This window comes from Amphiura filiformis, chromosome 2 (assembly GCF_039555335.1).
Source record: "Amphiura filiformis chromosome 2, Afil_fr2py, whole genome shotgun sequence".
In the NCBI taxonomy this organism is placed as follows: Eukaryota; Metazoa; Echinodermata; class Ophiuroidea; order Amphilepidida; family Amphiuridae; genus Amphiura; species Amphiura filiformis.
Genome location: NC_092629.1, coordinates 27,859,357 through 27,865,303, shown reverse-complemented (window position 1 = coordinate 27,865,303; position 5,947 = coordinate 27,859,357). Strand labels below are relative to the sequence as shown.

Here is a 5,947-nt window from a genome sequence, read left to right as displayed (position 1 = left end):
GTATTTTATGAACACTCCTTATAACATCAAGTCCCTCATAGGATTCGATGTTAAACAACCAAAATGGCCAGTGGGGTTTGTTTCACTACATCTTAATGTTAAAGGACACAAACCCTTCCCGGAACCCTTCCTAGCAGTCATTTCTAATAATAATAGCATTTGGGTAAGGCCAAAAAAAAAAGGTTTGTCTCAAAGCTCACGAGAAATTTAAAAACAAATGCGAAATGCGATTTTTTTTTTTTTTTTTTTTCCCGACTTTTTCATGGTATTTTGAGAAAAAGTCTGATTTTCGCCAATTGTTCTGGAAAAAACTAAAAACAAAACATTGTTTTTGAAATTAAAAACAATTTCCGCATTTCGTTTTTGGCAAATCGTTCGATTTTACAAACGCGCGTGCAAGCTTTGAGACCAACCTTTTTTTTTTTTTTTTTTTAAAGAATAACAAAATAAAAATTTGACAAAAATTATCATGGATTTTATTTGAAGCAATGAAGGTGTTAACAAAAATGATTTGAAATGAATGGGATCTCATTGAACTCATTTGGAACAAATGAATAAAAATGACTTCCATCTAAAAGAAATGTGAATGAATGGTGTCTTAAGGTGCAATGCTTTGAATAAATTAAAGCCATGTTGTACAGCTCAACTGATCATACTTTTCCTACATTCGACCTTGCATGATTTTTGAGTTGACACAGTCATGAAAATAACTATAGATACTTGACAGACCATTAGTAGCCCAATTCTGAACCTTTTCATTGATCATTCATAACAATAGATATCTGATGGATCAGTGAAGATAAGAAGGGATTATAATATATCCGTAACCTCGATATTATAGTACATCTCGAGGAAAAAGTGCAATGGACATGTTTTCATTTTATGTTTCAAATATCCCGCGCATGAAAATTGAGTATTTAACCCAAAATGGAAAATGGAACAATTTATTGGAAATCTGTTTTAACAGATTTTTTGATATCTTTTTCTGCACTGTATTATACCTAAATTAAGAAATTTGATAAATATTCAAAGAAAATATAGGTCATCCAAAAATTGTGATTTTTACACATTTTGGGGCAAAAAAGGAAAAATAAGCAAAAATATCAAAATCTGTTTTAACAACTTCATTCATCAAGTCATAACAAACGACCTACATGCTTAATTTCTAATAAAATATTGAAATTGTGAAAAATATAGGTATTTATTGATTTTCATGTTTTTTCTTGCAAATATGCTAATAATATGCAAATTATGAAATTGCAAAATAAAGTTTCTACATAGCATACATCTTTCAAGTGTGATGTTCAAAATGACAGACATCAAAAAGAGATTCGATGAAATGTAAAGGTGTAGTAACAATTTTGGCATGGACTGTCTGGTTAGGCAAAGTACGGTAAGTAGAGTTGTAACATTTCCATAAAAAATAGATAAGTATTTCCTTTCCATAAATTCTTAGCTAGCTTTTACTGTCAGATATGTCCACTTTTAATTTTGAGGTAAGCAACTGAGGTAAAGCAAAGAAAATTGGAATTTACTAACAGCCCAGATGTTGTCAATGCATATCACTCCATTTGTCGTGCTGCGGCACAATACTTTGATGTGTGTTGAGTGTCCTGCATGCCATGTACACACTGTGTTATGAACATCGAGCATGCATGTTCGACTAATATTTCCACTGTAATAATTAAACACCAGTTCCTGCTGTTTATTCAAAATCTCAGATTTTGACTAAACTACAGCACCTAGAGTCTTGATTTTTGCTGGGTATGTTAGTTTAATAACGTACATAATAATTGTGTAAAAAATATAATTTTGAACAATATTGAGGGCATCCTCCTCAGCAAATGTTACAATATGGCTTTAAGGTTTTATTATGATTGATTTAATAATTGATGGGGTGGGGTCTTATAGAATTAACTTTGACTGTAGCATTTCTTTCCTTTGCTTTGAATTAGAGTTGCCACTTTGTTTACTCAAAGTGCGAAAGAGCCAATGTTTTAATATAATGTTGCCGAGGAGGGGGGAGGGTGCACATCAGTATTTTGGTAGATATGCTTCCCCGGAATTCAGAGATGGTGGGTCAAAATCAAGGGTCTTTAAATTCTTGGCTTTCTGGTTGAAAATTGCCTAAAAAGACCAAAAAATGTGGGAATGAGCAATTTAAGGGTCTTTTATAGAGCTGAAATAACAAAAAGCACTCTGTTTTGGTAAAATTCAGGGGTCTTTCGGAGCTGCATGGTCCAAAAACATGGATTTTTCTGGGGGAGCATTATACATAGCCATATAGTCATCATACCCCCCCCCCCCTGCCCCAACCGTTGCCTCGTGAAATAGACTGAAGCAGGTAATAGAACAGGTTCAATGGCAGCCCAATATCAGGCCATTGTGAATGCTCTCACTTCAGAGTTGCCACTTATTTTGCACAATGCAAAGTTGGAAAAGAGTCAGCCAGATGCTTTCCTGTTACCAATGCAAAGCAGCAGACAAAAATTGTACATTATTACTTTAGTGCAGTATTTAATATTCAATAGTAGCCCAAATGTGTGTGTAAGCCATTCAATGGCAACTGAATTGAACTTGACTCTGTATCCATGCATGACTAGATTGAATACAAAAGGGGCATTCCCATTACATTTACAAACAAGTCACGTGAAGCAAATTACACACCTGTTTGTGCCACCATTATCATGTTCATTGGTTGGTCTATGAGTGACACTACGACAGGCCATGCAGGCATAATATAAAACCAGAGGAAATGCAATAACGCATCCTAGCTGATTCCAACTGACATTTTGTCCTTATAGTATGTATAATTTATTATATACATCAGTGTAGTTAAGTGTATGTGGAATATATCACTCGGACTCAAAGTTGATTTACTCTACTATCCCAGTGGAAGTCAGTAAGTTTGTGCTACTTATCTTTGTGTAAGTGTATATGCATGTGTAACTCACCTATTTGGAAGTTAAAGCTAGATTTGTTTTTAAAGTACTAGCGGTCACCCGTCTTTCGCGGTCAGGGTCTTTCGCGGTTGGTAAATTTTGTACATTTTGTGTACATGTAAATGTTTTATTTAATGTGATTAATGGTATGAGAGGAGATGATCATTTAGAACTTTAGAAGTATAATATTTAGTATCTTTTCCATATAAATCAATGGCTTGAAATTGCAATTAGATCATATCTTGCCCCTGTGGGATGCTGGTCGCTCTAATATTTAAGATTTTTATGCATTTGTTTCTACAGTACTTTTTAGCCCATTTTGGACAAATTTGTTGTACCTTTTAGCTCATTTGTTATCATTTTCATCCAAGTTTGTCCCCCACCTTGAAATGTACCTTGCTGCCCCCGCCTCCTGCAAAAGTCCTGGCTACATCACTGAGCAGATGAACACAATTTTATTCACATCCCTCTTGGCCCCCTGTGGCCTGCTGGCTGATCTGATATTTTAGATTTCTATGCATTTATTACCTAGCTGGGGGGTTTCAACCCCCCCGAGCTAGGTACTGTTTTGCTATCCGATTCTTCTTACCTAGCTGGGGGGTTTTCAACCCCCCAAGCTAGGTACTGTTTTGCTATCCGATTCTTCTTCTTCTTCTGGCAACAAACTTCAAAATGCTTCTCCTCCTACATGTTACACCATACAATTACGTAACTTGCACATATGTATCGGCTATATCCAGTGCCCATAGGGTGCAAACAGAATTGGGATCAAAGGTCTCGGTCATTAAAGGGGCATTTTCGGTATATAACCAAATACCTTCAAAATGCTTCTTCTGCCACATATTACATAGCACAATGACGTCACTTACACATGTGCATCGGCTTTACCCAGTGCCCATACCAAGGGGGTGACACTAAATTCACGGTTGTTCTATTAGCAACGCAAAATCTATGAAAAATTCAGCTGGTTTACTAGTTAGAAAGTGAGGCCAGTTATCTAGCATGAATAATTCATGTTCGACCCCTTGGATCATGTTAATTGAGTTTGGCAAATAACAACGTTGTTAGTTTTGCGAACTTTGCCTGTTCAATGAGAGCATAGCGCGCCCCCAATACATCTGGGCACAAAACAGGCGAAAACGATCCAGTTTAATGAAAGGGCGGACGGGTATTCCCATCAAGCACCAGGGATATGTTTTTTCAAAGAAAGTCGACTAATTTGATATGAAATGACATTTTGCAATAGCAAAGTCAAAATTAGGACTTGCTGTCAATAATATGAAGGAAATATGTGACAGAGGCAAGGCGGGAAATACAAGTAGTATTTAAGTTATAATAACCTTTGATACCCGACCTGACCTTCCATCATGGCGCCTTATTCGTCTTTATGTATTTCTATTATGCTCTCAAGTAAAATAAAATACCAATTTGCACTGAGCAGACAATGTTACTTGGCTCCCAGCATGAATTATTGATTTTATACGGAGAGAAATGCACAGTGTATGTGCATGATGTGCAAGCATACTCCAAATATTTACGGTAAATATGAATAGTGGTCACATGTGGACATATCATGTGTTCGGGAAATCACGTGGCAACATTTTAAGATTTCAGGCTTGTTTACTAGTTAATTGCCATTTGTACTCTTTATTATTTATCTTTGTTAATTAACATATATTTTAAATGCTGATAAATCGTGGTTGGCTACCAAAAATATCTGTTAAATTCAATGTTTTATGAATATAATTCTACCACGCAGAGGGGGTCACGCAGCAGAATTTCACATCACCTGACTTAGCTACATTTCGAAGCTATGCTCTTCAAATTCATGTAAATTTCAAAGTTTATACATTTAATATATTTAATATGATACTAATTTTTGGTTATAACCCAACTGGTACACGAAATATACTAGCTTATTACCTATACAGAAAGGTGATTATCAGCCTTCACTCAGCAAATTGACATGCCCGGCATATGCAGCCATTCTCCGTCTGGATAACATGACTGTCGCCCTCAATACGTCTGGGCACAAATTTAAATAACAATACGCTATTTACATATCAATGCGGCCTCATACTAATTAAAGCTGCCCCATCCAGGAGATCATCCTTGCCCATACCTTGCACTCAGAATTGGGGTCAAATGTCATTAAGGGGGTAACATTTTGTCACTCCCAACCGAAGTGCAATAAAAAAAACCTAAATATTGCTCAGTAGAGACACTAGGAAAAACAATCATACGGACCAGTGTATACTATAAATTATTTACAAGTAATTTATTTCATAATAATAATAATTCGTTGAGTTTTTCTCCATCAATAAAAAAAACCAATACAGAGTTAACCAGAAAACTGGTTACCGGATGATATAACCTTATGCTTATGATCTAATTGAATCACACTGATTTCCTAATACAATTTGTTATGAAAATGGACTAAGTCCACAATGACCTGGATTAATTAATTACTTCATGAACATTTCAAAATTTGTCAAAGTACAAACACTTTTGATTCCAAAATTCAAATTACAAATATTTTCAAAGCACAAATAGGATCTTTGTTGAATAATAATCAACTATAAAATTTTACAAGTCCAAATATGAATGTTGATGACAATCGATCTCAGAAATATTCTAAGTCCAAACGTGAATTTTGATGAAAAATCAATCTCAGAAATATTCTAAGTCCAAACGTGAATTTTGATGAAAAATTGATCTCAGAAATATTCTAAGTCCAAACGTGAATTTTGATGAAAAATTGATCTCAGAAATATTCTAAGTCCAAACGTGAATTTTGATGAAAAATCAATCTCAGAAATATTCTAAGTCCAAACGTGAATTTTGATGAAAAATTGTAAACACCAAGATTATTGTTTAAATACTTTTCCCTTCCTTAGTGTACTACATTTTTAACAATTTTGATATAAACCCCAAACTTGACTTTGACCCCAGTTGTTTCCGGTTTTCCAAACTCAGGATAATCAGATAATTACAGGAACAAAACG

General features: G+C 34.9%; 1 protein-coding gene across 1 annotated transcript in view; it reads left to right on the top strand.

Moving 5' to 3' along the window:
- Positions 1–2,835: 2,835 nt before the first annotated feature.
- LOC140146048 (dystrophin-like) overlaps positions 2,836–5,947 on the top strand; it is a 108,371-nt gene continuing 105,259 nt past the window's right edge. Inside the window, exon 1 of the mRNA XM_072167789.1 lies at positions 2,836–2,902. The gene's annotated coding sequence lies outside the window, so the exon portion shown is untranslated. The remainder of the gene's footprint in view (positions 2,903–5,947) is intronic.